Genomic DNA, 12,568 nt, shown 5'->3' with positions numbered 1-12,568 from the left:
CTTAACACGTTATATCACAGAAACTAATAACCGTACGGGTACCAGTCTTGGTAGCATTAACGTCCAGAGTATGGGGTGCATGATATCCATGCGTCACAGCGCCACCGTCCAGTTCCAACTATGGCCACCAGGTGCGGTGATCAGTCATCGTGATTCATAGTCTCACACACCTGACCAGTCACAGTGCACTTGTCGACATGTCAACGTGAGCTTGGACAAAAGGAGCAGGACATTATTGGTGCTCTGTTATCAGAACAACAGTACTGCAGCTGCATTTCGAGAATATCGCTGGCTGAAAGAATTATGGAAGGATCCTCTTTCTCCACCTGCTGTGCGGAGCATGATGAAGAAGTTCGAATCAACCGGAGAACTGAGTGCCGCTCCACGACTGATTCAACCACCCAGTGGTTGACGAAATCGCTGTTACTATGGCAGACAACGTTGCGCGCAATTACCGGTCGTCAGGCAGTGCGCGTGCTGTGTCACGGCAGTTGAACATCCTGTGGTCCACTGAACAGAAGGTGCTTGAAACCATTCTCAAATGGTATCCGTACAAGATCCTACTCCCAATGATTTCTGGTTGTGGGCCTACCTGAAGGACAGGATTTACCCGGTGAACATTCACACAGGTGTTTATCTAAAGCGCAGCATATCAAGAAAGGGAGCCAGCATACCTACGAACATGCTTCGTTCTGCTGTCCAGAATGCAATCCTGCGCTTTCAGACTCTTCTGGACACTGATGGGCGCCTTATTGAGCCCCTTTTGTAGCAGTAATGGTAGCGGTATGTAGTGGCATCATGTACCGTAGCAGCGCACTGGAAGTGTTTAACTGATTCTGAATTATTTCAATTCCCCATTTCCTTGACATTACGGCTACCAAGTCTGGTACTCGTACTGTAATTAGTTTCCGTGTTATAACGTGTTAAACAGAGAAAGTTTAATTATAACTACATGGTATAAGGCCAAAATATGACATTTTTATAAGCATCTAAGACAAAAGAAAAGATGCCCCACGATGCAGTTATCCGAATGGGATGGAAATCGGTAGATGTGATGAACATGTACAGTGAAAAAAGTGACCCCAAATTTCAGAAAAACTGGATGATTTGTTCAAGACAAAGAGCTTCGCAAATCGAACAAGTCAATAATGTGTTAGTCCATCTCTGCCCCTTATGCAAACAGTTATTCGGCTCGGTACTGACTGACAGAGTTGTTGGATGTCCTAGTGAGGGATATAGTGCCAGATTCTGTCCAACTGGCGCATTGAACGTCAAAATCCTGAGTTGGTTCGAGGGCTCTGCCCATAACGCTCGAGACGTTGTCAGTTGGGGAGAGATCCGGCGCCGTTGCTGGCCAAGGTAGTGTTTGGCAAGCAAGGAGACAAGCATCAGAAACTCTCATCGTGTGTGGGTGGGTATTATCTTGCTGAAATATGAGTCCAGGATAGCCTGACATGAAGGGCAACAAAACAGGGCGTAGAATATCGTAGATATATTGTTGTGCTGTAAGGATGCCGCAGATGACAGTCAAATGGTAAGAAATGGCACCCCCGACAATCATTCCTCCTAGTCGGGCCATATGGCGTGTGGCGGGCGACAGTCTGGCTCGTATCCCACTACAGCCCAGCGCGTCTCCAAACACGTCATCGTTGGTCATCGGGGTTCACTTCGAAGCTGGATTCATCACTGAACAACAGGGTAATTACGAATAAAATTGTGATGTGGTAGAAAAAATATATTTTACGAAGGTAGAAATGGGTACAGGGGTCCTGAGACGTGCATTGCCTAGGGGCCCCGCCACGGTTAACCCGACCCTGCCAGTAATGAGTTAAAAACTTGGACAGATGCCGTATCCACTGGTGTCTGTAGTCGTCTTCTGAAACCCAAGATGCACTTACGAATAATCCTCCATATTCCACCTCTCCCAACAGAGAAAAACGAAACGGCACTAAATATTGTTACTTCTGACTGCTATATTAGTTAATATAATCGTTCATTAATGTACTTCATTCTGAAAAACATTGTAGAGAGAGGGTTAACATGTAAAATGTAATTGAGACTAGAGTTTTAATGAGCTGTTCTCTCCTTAGATTTTTCTTTGGTAATATGCTTTGTTGTTGCAAACTGTTTCATTTCTAATGGTAACTGGCACTTACATATCCTCACTGTAACAATATTCAGCAAACAGTACCATTGTTTTGTTAATTTACCTTTAATTAGTACAAAACATGGCAATTGGCTTAGATTAGAATAAATGGTTATATCTACAAGTCAGTGGAATACAATATTTGCGGAAGAATAAAGAGTGTTGAAAGGTGTTCAAATATGTGTGAATTCCTAAGGGACCAAACTACTGAGGTCATCGAACCTCCGGTGGGAGCGGCCGCGCAATCCGAACATGGCGCCTAAAACCGCACGGCCACTCCACGCAGCTATCAAAAGCTGTGATATGGCATAAAACAGGAGGCCCGCCACTTGCTACGTAGTAACCAGAAAGTAAGTAGAACTCAGACTATACCAGGTTTATGGAAATACACAATCTACACTCCGTCTAGTGCCGTGCATAACTGTCACTTGGGCGATAAGGGTATCAGAGTGACGTGTGCTGTTCGTGCAGTACCTGCCCGTCACAGCGACTTGCAATCGTCTAGCACCGAGTAGTGGTCAGCACACTGGACTCGCATTCGGGAGGACGGCGGTTCAAATCCCCGTCTGGCCATCCAAATTTAGGTTTTCCGTGATTCCCGCAAATCGCTGGAGGCAAATGGCGGGATCACTCCTTTGAAAAGGACCTTGTGCTCCGTCTCTAATGACCTCTTTGTCGATGGGGCTTTAAACTCTTCAATCTTCCTTCCTTCTTCCAACCGCATAATACAAATACAGTCGACTCTTGCTAAATCCAACACCTATAAATCGAGTTTCTCGATAAATCGAAATAGTTGTCAAGTGCCTTGAAAAAAGTCTCGATGAACTGAAGAAAGCCCGTGTGTTTTGGTACAATCGAAAAGTGGAAACAATTCTCACTATAGATAGCTCCGCAAACACTATTGTTCGAAGGTAGCGGTATCCAACAGCCATTAATTCGAATTGATTCGTCAGTTGTTCACATAACTACTTCGTCATTCAGCTCTTCATGAGACTCCTTTGTTTTGTCAACTGCACATAATTCACTATAGTCCATGAATCAGTTGTAAAAAAGACGTCAGGGCAGTGTCTGACTTTCGCAGAAAACAAGTAAATTATTGACCGTGTAATCAGTAGAGGAAAGAAAACAGAGGATGTAGCGAAAACGTCCCGGGTTTCCGTCATCTGTGCTGTCGACAGTTGTGTAACAGAAAGGCCAGTTTGCAGACAATATGTCTAAAAAAAGTACGAAGCTTACCCAGGGAGGTGATTTCCTGCGTGTGATTGAAATGTTTTGTTATAATTGTTGTTAGTCAATGTAGAGGACAAAGCATATCTTGTTATATCCTTTAAAAAAGTATAAGTCATTCGCTATTAGTATGAGGACTGAAGGGTCGACCGGTAGTGAGTGGTGGCTTACTAAAAAAAAAAAGGCCAAAATGTGACCGTTGATGACTGTGTGATCAGCTTGAAAACATTAATGAAACTGAAGTTTTTTTATGTATTTCCGGAAACCTGCACATGCCATTTCCCTTGAAATGTAGGTATCCATACATATTATACAAATGTGTGTGTGTTTTCCACATTTCCTCCTAAACCACTGGACCGAATTCAACCAGACTTAGTACGAATATACCTTACTGTCAGACAACAATCGCTGTGGGTGTAAGAACCCCCTATCTATCAAAGCGGTGGGGGTGGATAAGACGTGTGAATCTCCAGACTTCATTCACTCAGTATTTGAGAATGAGAGTACTTTGGGACTAACAACAAACTTAATACATAATTTCACACTTTTACGAACTTTTTTTTTCTTTCTAAGGACCCTTACAAAATGATGAAGGGAAAAATGTTTATTGCTTTCTACTTGCCCGCTGTTATAATTTATTACTTCTTTACTACTTACTGTATTCGCGACTCATTTTACAGCACACATAGCACTGAATGTTAAGTGCAACATTGTATCATTGTACGACACATACCTCAGGAGAAATGACGTCATAAACAATGAGATGTGTGTAAAACAGGTGCATCATGCGTGACTAATAAATTTGACAGAGAGTATCCACGTATGCCGCGGAATGTACCTCAATATTATATCGTTGTTCAACAAATAGTTCAGGAGATATGACGTCATAACCAGTGAGATGCGTGATAAACTACCGCGTCGTGCACGACACTTAAATTTATTACCTCGTCACTATTAACTTTATTTGCAACACACGTTGCAGACAGTATTCACATACGTCGCGTAACGTACCTACAAAATTATATGAGAGTACGGCACATACTTCGGGAGATATTACGCCACGAACATTAGGCAGTAGGCCAGGCGCTGCATGATACTGATATGAGCGCACAGCTGAAAGTAAATACCTGGCCATGGATGGATTTCTCCGCAAGTAAAAAATAATTAAATAGGTAAGAAATAAACTTCCTTTTCATTAAAATTTCAGTTGTTCCTTTCTACCTCCTTTTGTAAACAGAAAGAGTATTCTGAGCTTATACTCTTATTTTGACTTTTTCGTGATTCGACCTACACCATTTAAACTTTCGCTAAATCGAACTCTCAATTATTTGAGATTTTTGTTGGGTCCCTTGAATTTCGAATTATCTAGAGTCGGCTGTACTACTGTTTTATGTGTGACCAGCACATGGCGTGTACAGATACAGCTGCCAATGCAGCTTCAACACGATACCACAGTTCATCAAGAGTAGTGACTGGCGTATTGTGACGAGCCAGTTGCTCGGAAACCGTTGACCAGACGATTTCAATTGGTGAGAGATCTGGAGAATGTACTGGCCAGGTGAGCAGTCGAACATTTTCTGTATCGAGAAAGGCCCGTACAGGACCTGCAACATGCGTTCGTGCATTATCCTGCTGAAATGTAGGGTTTCGCAGGGATCGAATGAAGAGCAGAGCCACGGGTCGTAACACATCTGAAATGTAACGTCCACTATTCAAAGTGCCGTCAATGCGAACAAGAGGTGACCGAAACGTGTAACCAATGGCACCCCATACCATCACGCCGGCTGATACGCCAGTATGACGATGACGAATATACGCTTCCAATGTGCGTTCACCGCGATGTCGCCAAACACGGCTGCGACCATCATGATGCCGTAAACAGAACCTGGATTCATCCGAAAAATGACGTTTTGCCATTCGTGCACACAGGTTAGTCGTTCAGTACACCATCGCAGGCGCTCCTGCTGTGATGCAGCGTCAAGGGTAACCGCAGCCATGGTCTCCGAGCTGACAGTTCATGCTGCTGCAAACGTCGTCGAACTGTTCGTGCAGATGGTTATTGTCTTGCAAACGTCCCCATCTGTTGAGTCAGGGATCGAGACGTGGCTGCACGATCCGTTACAGCCATGCGGATAAGATGCCTGTCATCTCGACTGCTAGTGATACTAGGCCGTTGGGATCCACCACGGCGTTCCGTTTTACCCTCCTGAACCCACCGATTCCATATTCTGCTAACAGTCATTGGATCTCGACCAATTCGAGCAGCAATGTCGCGTACGATAAACCGCAATCGCGATAGGCTACAATGCGACCTTTATCAAAGTCGGAAACGTGATGGTACGCATTTCTCCTCCTTACACGAGGCATCACAACAACGTTTCACCAGGCAACGCCGGTCAATTGCTGTTTGTGTACGAGAAATCGGTTGGAAACTTTCCTCATGTCAGCACGTTGTAGGAGTCGCCACCGGCGCCAACCTTGTGTGAATGCTCTGAGAAGCTAATCATTTGCCTGTTACAGCATCTTCTTTCCGTCGGTTAAATTTCGCGTGTGTAGCACGTCATCTTCGTGGTCTAGAAATTTTAATGGCCAGTAGTGTACATTACGAAGGTATGCCGTCTCCCAATTCAATAAAAAAATTGAAACAAATGAAAGAAAAATAAGTGTATTTCTTATTAAATCTTTTTGGAAAGTACAGTATGTTTAAATATTAACACTTTTTTTAGACACAAGATCGTTTAAAACAGCTTGGAAGTTGATCTTTCCCAATATAATATTTTCAATCGCCATTATCGCCAATGTTCCGAGATACTGATGGGCGAAGATTAAATTTAATTTCGAAAAGTTACGTTCACCCGCGGCGTTTGTGATCATCTGACTCCTATATATTTGGAGTTACATTCGGGGAAGATGACTGCGCCATGTTACCAGGTTTCTACAACTCCTCGGCAGGTACGCTTTTATCTTTTCAAGCACCCTCTGATTGTACGGTGAAGTACTTGAACTGCACCATCCCGTCAGTAAACTCAGGCTCAATATCCTCGGAATGATGTTCCCTAAACTTTGTATAAGGCTCTCTGATTTCATTGTTGGATTTCGTCGAGAAATCTGCTGGAAATCCAAACAGAGAATTAATTTCTGCCGGTAAACTTATAGTCGTCGCGACACTGCCGTACCTACACACCATGTCTAGTAAAGCCAAATGAGTTTCAATTTTTAATTCCTCTTTTCCTCTGTGCCCAACGTCTTTTGCAGATCCCTCATTGTGATGCCGTTTCCTTCTTTGCACACGCTCATCTTCCTCACCGTGCCTAGTATCATTGCAAAGCTTCCTGGAAACCGTTGTAACATTTTGACAAAGCCGTAGTCGTATAGCCCGTTGCACCCCACCTTGTGTCGCATAGTCTTTTCAGAACTAATGACGAGTATGAGTTACGTTCACCGCCTTTTTCAAGATGTCTCAGCACAGTTGTCCAGCGATGAGTTGACGCTGAAGAAAAGTTATGTGGTGCCACGTACTCCGGCCAAATTCAGTGAGTGCGCCACACACGGAACGTAGTGTGCGATGTCATTTATTTTCTAATTTGCACCTGTAGACTATTGTAACAACCAGACATATTTGACGCATTAACATGAGACTGACCTCTCACATTTTTTTATATCGGTGTTATATTGGTTTAAAAAATTTAAAATTGAGGTGGCTAGTTCGTCCCATTTGTGACTACAGAATAAATGTGAGAAAACGTTCTGCAATTCTCCATTTGAAGTAGTCAAGTGATCAGTATGAAGTGTCGGGTGTCGAGTCGACGCTTATTAAGAAATATTTTGCTTCAATAATTTCATTAACAATGAATTTTAAAATCTTATTTCCCAACGAAATACAAGGTTTTTGATGTACTAGAGACCGAACGCAAGTCAACACTTTGAGTGCGGTTTTTCTGCCTCAAGCCGACAATACGACGATAGCAAAAGATTTTCTCTGAAACCATGTTTTTTTTCTGAAACATATAAGTGGTAATAAAATTAAACGAGAGTGGCTCATGTGTTCTCCGTCTGCTTTAAAAGTTCACTGTTTTCCATGTGCTCTTTTAGGTGAAGTTCACAGCCAACTACAATTTCAAACTATATTTTCTAACTATAATATATCTGACTATAATTTAAGACGGAATATGTATGTAAAATAAAATTTCGTATTCAGCCTTACGTGGTATCGTAAATGTAATTTCAGTTTATTACACTTGTCGTCCAGCACTTATATCCAAATTCATAGTTTTGAAACACAGGTACACAGTAAATCTTTTAAAAAATTTAATTCACTGTCGCAAAACTCGTCGATCGCAATTATACAATAAAATGAAAATTAAACAATTGAAGGTGTTTCTAAACTTTTATGTGTGATACATCATCGGGGACTCCCCAAATGCTATATTCATGTGAATCAGTATTGCCAACCTTATGAACGTGATGTGGCCGTAGAATAAATAAATACATGCACCAATAAGTAAGCATTCACGATGCAGAGTTTCTGAAGCACGTTTCCGTGCCATCCTTTGATTAATCATCATTAAAACTGCCGCCATAAAATATAATATTATTCTATAACAATTTGAAACGCGTTCCAAATTGGGCTGAAACATGACGAAGAGATATCAAAAATACCTAGGCAGTAATGCTTTCATTGAGAGTTTGCTACAAGCAAATATTCAAATTCAATTTTCACTCGAAAAAAATATTTTCAGAGAAGTTGTTTTTCTTTCTCGGGGTGCGGGGCTTGTAGCCGATGTGGGGCCCCTAGGCAGTTGCCTACACTGTCTAGTGGATAATAAGGCCCTCATTTTACATGTACTCAGACAGGAATCGTCTGTGACGGCATGACGCGGCAAACGTCAATACGTGCATACAGTGCACCGATACGAATTGTTTGGCAAGGGGCGACAGCAGCCCGCTTTGCAAATATCCTCATTGGGTTGCCTATCTGCAGGCGCCAACTAATTAGATACGACAATGCGAGGCATAGCCTTAACAATGATTCTTGAAAATAGCACAACTTACAGGTGCAGTCTGCAACCAGAAGGATTCTGGAAACCATTAGCGAGTTAGCTTTCACCATCGAGACATTGATACGAAGCCATAATATATAGCAGTTCCCCACTGGTTCTCTGATAACCTATCGTGGGACCCATATGTGTCAATGGTGGAGAAAGCATTAAATTGTGGACTCTCTTAGCGTCAAAAGTGGCTTAATTTGTTCAAACCCACTGATAAAACTCCTGTATAGACACCACTAGTTGATAGATGCCATTCTACTTGTAGCTGATGGTTTTTGTGTTGGTGTTGTGGTGGTGGTGGTGTTCAGTCCAAAGACTGTTTTGACGGTAGCCTATCCTGTACGAGCCTCTTCATCTCTGCAACTTTTATCCATCTGAACATCCAGAACAATGCGAACTGCTATGAGACCCCAGTGTCAACCTCACAGCCCGTGGCATACCGCACATACAACTTGCGATGAAACTGTCGAATGATTTCACATAACGTCCTGTGCTGAGCTAAAGAGTACTCAGTCTGGGGCTACTCGAGGAGTTCTAGGGCGAGAAGCTCCGTCACCCACTCAAGCACACTACTCAGGCGTGTCAGCTGTGCCACTGCTTTTAAGATGATGTACCCAAAGTAGTTAACATTAAATTGCTCTTTGCGTGCAAAGTAGAGTGACAAAATTTTCCGGGCTGCCATACAGGATGTTGTGTACATAGTTCCGCGTAGTCAGTGCGTACACAACTTTCCCACTAGAGCGCGCCCCACTAAGCACAACAGCGCAGGCGCAGCGCTCGTCCGTCTCCGCACTTCGAGATGGCGCTGCCATAGAGAAGGACAAAATTCTGCTTCCGCTGATCTGCGTATTAATATGTAACGCAGCCAATGAGATTGCTGCTAACGTAGAACCTTTCCTCCTCGCGGGTCACACTCGCGCAGTGATACATGAACGTGCGAGGTATTATAATGAGTGTACAGACCTCCGATTAGTCAGTCTGCAAGTCTGTACGAGTTCTACATGTGTCTGTACCAGTCTATAGTCAAGTTTCAGTCTGCACCTAATAAGATTACCATATTCCTGTACATAGCCATGAAGATAAATGTATAGACACTTTTGTCAAGTATCAGAGATATATTTGAGAATAAGATTAACGTACCAATACCAAAGTAACTTCAGATTGTCAATTGTAGATAGCATACAGAACCAAGTTAAGTAATTTTTATGCTTGTTATTATTTTAATAAATGTGTGTGAAAATTAATCAAGTTCTGTTTAAAGTTGGTCACCGTCAACCTGCTACTCTAAGCATGCAAGTGGCATTTCTATCGTCTGACCTAACGGCAGAAGATAAATACGCCACAATAAGACCACGAGACATATTGCTGACACTCGCCTACTTCGTTAGAGAGACAAGTCAAATAATCTGATGGTGTGTGTACCGAAGGTCTTACAGTACGCACACCACACAGGATCAGCTACTTTTATTGAAAAATACTACTCATGGTCAACTAAAAACTGTAATGACCATCTGAAATTATCTTGTATGGCCTTTAACCTACAGAGAACACACACCCCATTCTTCGATCTCAGAACTGACGACTTACGAGTGACTCCACCACTGGGGTACCTTCACATATACTATAGCTCACGCCACGTAAGACGACGCGTCCGCGCGTAGGGGCAGAGCAGTGAAGGGATGAGAACTGCGCATGCGCGGCAGCAGAGAGTGGGCAAAGTCCGTGTGGCGAAACTGCATTGCTGCGAACAACAGGCAGGCTCATTTGCCTACGGTACATCGTATTATATGACGGTTGAATGAAAAGTAATGCCTCCACCTTCGTTAATTGGGTTTGGATGGGAATATTTTAGTAAATGGAATGCAGAAATAATCCTTAGAATGTGATCTTTAATTACCAATATTCACTTTTCCACGTTATCACCAGCCAACTGGATAAATTTCTGCCAACGATGAACAAGTTTTCTGAAGCCGTCACGGAACAAGTCAACACTCTGTTTCCGCAACCACAGTCTCACAGTTTTCTCCACGTCTTCATCAGAAGCATAATGATGTTCCCGCAGATCGTCTTTCATTCGCGGGAACAGATGGAAGTCAGACGGTGCTAAATCTGGCCTGTATGGAGGATGCCGTACCGTGGTGAGACTCGGTCTCTGAAGTTCTGCTGTGGTGGCACGTGAAGTGTGTGGTTTGCCATTGTCATGCTTGCAATTTCTCTCTGAGTGATACGGCGATCGTCCTGAATCAATCTGTCAACATTTTGTTTGTGAAACTCGGTGGTGGCTGTCATAGATCATCCAACTCTTTGTTTGTCACTCGGGTGAAATGTTCCGCCTTAACATCTTTAAACCTACTCACCCAACGACGCACAGTACTCACATCAACACAATCACCGTAAACTGCTTTCAGTCTCTGATGAATCTCCTTCATGATGACACCTTCTGCTGTCAAGAATTCAATGACTGCACGTTGCTTAAATCGCATTGACCGACCGTCTGCGCAGGGTTCCATACTTTACACGGTAACAACACAACCTTTCAGTGCTAACGCTTCTCGCCAATTGGAGCTGTTGAGAACAGGCTACGAAACAAGCCAGTACCTGCCGCATACCAATGCTGCCAACTGTTGAAGAGTTACGAAGGTGGAGGCATTACTTTTCAGTCAATCCTCGTCGGTTCAATTCTATGAGGGGAATAATAAATATTAAAATCAATTTCGATCAGTCGTCATGAGAGGAACATTAATTCACGTCGTGACGACGTTACGTTCACTGCTCACAGATTTACTCTGCGTGACATCGGGAGGCGAGAACAGCTGACACAGCTTTGTGAAGACGTGAATAAAGTTTTCTCAAAATGACAATTGTCTAACGACAAGATCATTGAAACTACTTGCAATAATTATCATTTATTGCGAGTTGAATTCTATTATACGTAAAAATCTAATAAACAACAAAATTAACATCAAGCACAAATCGAAAACATTAAATTTGCCTGACAACTGCTTCCACTCAACAGAATTTTTGAAAAATGTATATAAGGTGTGTGTGTTGATTTGTTTTAAGTGTAATCGCTGCGCATAAAAAAGAATTAGTGGTAGAGAAGATTAATGAAAAGGCTATCGTAAAAATGGTGAGTAAGTTGTCATATTTTTCGCGATTAACGGGCATTACGAGTGTAAACTAACTCGCTGGACATTACAGTGAGAGACCGCATTTATAATCCATTGGACGAGCAAACAATTAACTATCATCTGCGAATAACTCCAGGGAATGATGACCGATAACATCGAAAGCGATCGATATCTCGACAAGTAACAGTCACTGTCATTTTCGGGCCTTATCCCATTCGCGCCTTGAAAATGGCAGGGGTTTACATGTGGGAATATCGGACTTTTGACGATTTTATCCAGCTGCATTCTCGCGTGTTGTTAGAGCGTACAACATGGTGGGAGAAGCTTAACTTCTCCTTGGGCAATATGTTGAACATAATAGCCAAAAAGGTTAGAAAGTTCTCATTATTACGTAAGCAACTGATGTGTTGGCAAACACATTTTTTAAACCACGAGTCTTTAAAACTAAGAAATATTATTACTTTGTTCCAAAGTCTACGTCGCAATACCACCGTACTTGTATTTGAATCTGTTTCTGAACAACCTGTTTTGTAAATTTACGATGACAGGTTCAAGGCTTGTAACCATCATTACTTCCCTGTGAAATTATTCTTTCTGAAGCTTTTCAGCATGCCGTACAGACTGTGCCCACGCTTAAGTTGGGATGTTGTCTATTGCCTCATGCACAAGCGATTCAGTGAAAGTTACCTTGAATTTTTTCCCCATATAGCCTTATCCTTTGCCCAAATTAATTCCGTAAGGCTACATCAACAATGACACGTGGGTAAACGCAAAACTGTGTGACCCCATTCACGTGCAAGGAAGTAAAGTTTGTACGTGAGTTGTATAAATTAACGAGCTGTAGGAGATCGGTACCAGTCTGCTTTATACTGTGCTTAATGTTTTTATTTTTAAGCCAGGGAAAAATATCCGCTTTTCTGGTGTTTATACTTGGTGTTTTCTCTGTAACAGTTGAATTATAACTGGCAATGGCCCACTTCGAAGGAAGGTATGATAAGAATTTTGAATCACGTCAC

General features: G+C 42.5%; 1 protein-coding gene across 1 annotated transcript in view; it reads left to right on the top strand.

Annotated features, from left to right (window-relative positions):
* The window catches only part of LOC126203340 (calcium release-activated calcium channel protein 1-like), a 162,936-nt gene that overhangs the window by 104,483 nt on the left and 45,885 nt on the right, over window positions 1-12,568 (top strand). The gene's annotated exons all lie outside the window — the stretch shown is intronic.

This window comes from Schistocerca nitens, chromosome 9 (assembly GCF_023898315.1).
Source record: "Schistocerca nitens isolate TAMUIC-IGC-003100 chromosome 9, iqSchNite1.1, whole genome shotgun sequence".
NCBI classification, from domain to species: Eukaryota; Metazoa; Arthropoda; class Insecta; order Orthoptera; family Acrididae; genus Schistocerca; species Schistocerca nitens.
This window is presented reverse-complemented; position numbering and strand designations above follow the sequence as displayed.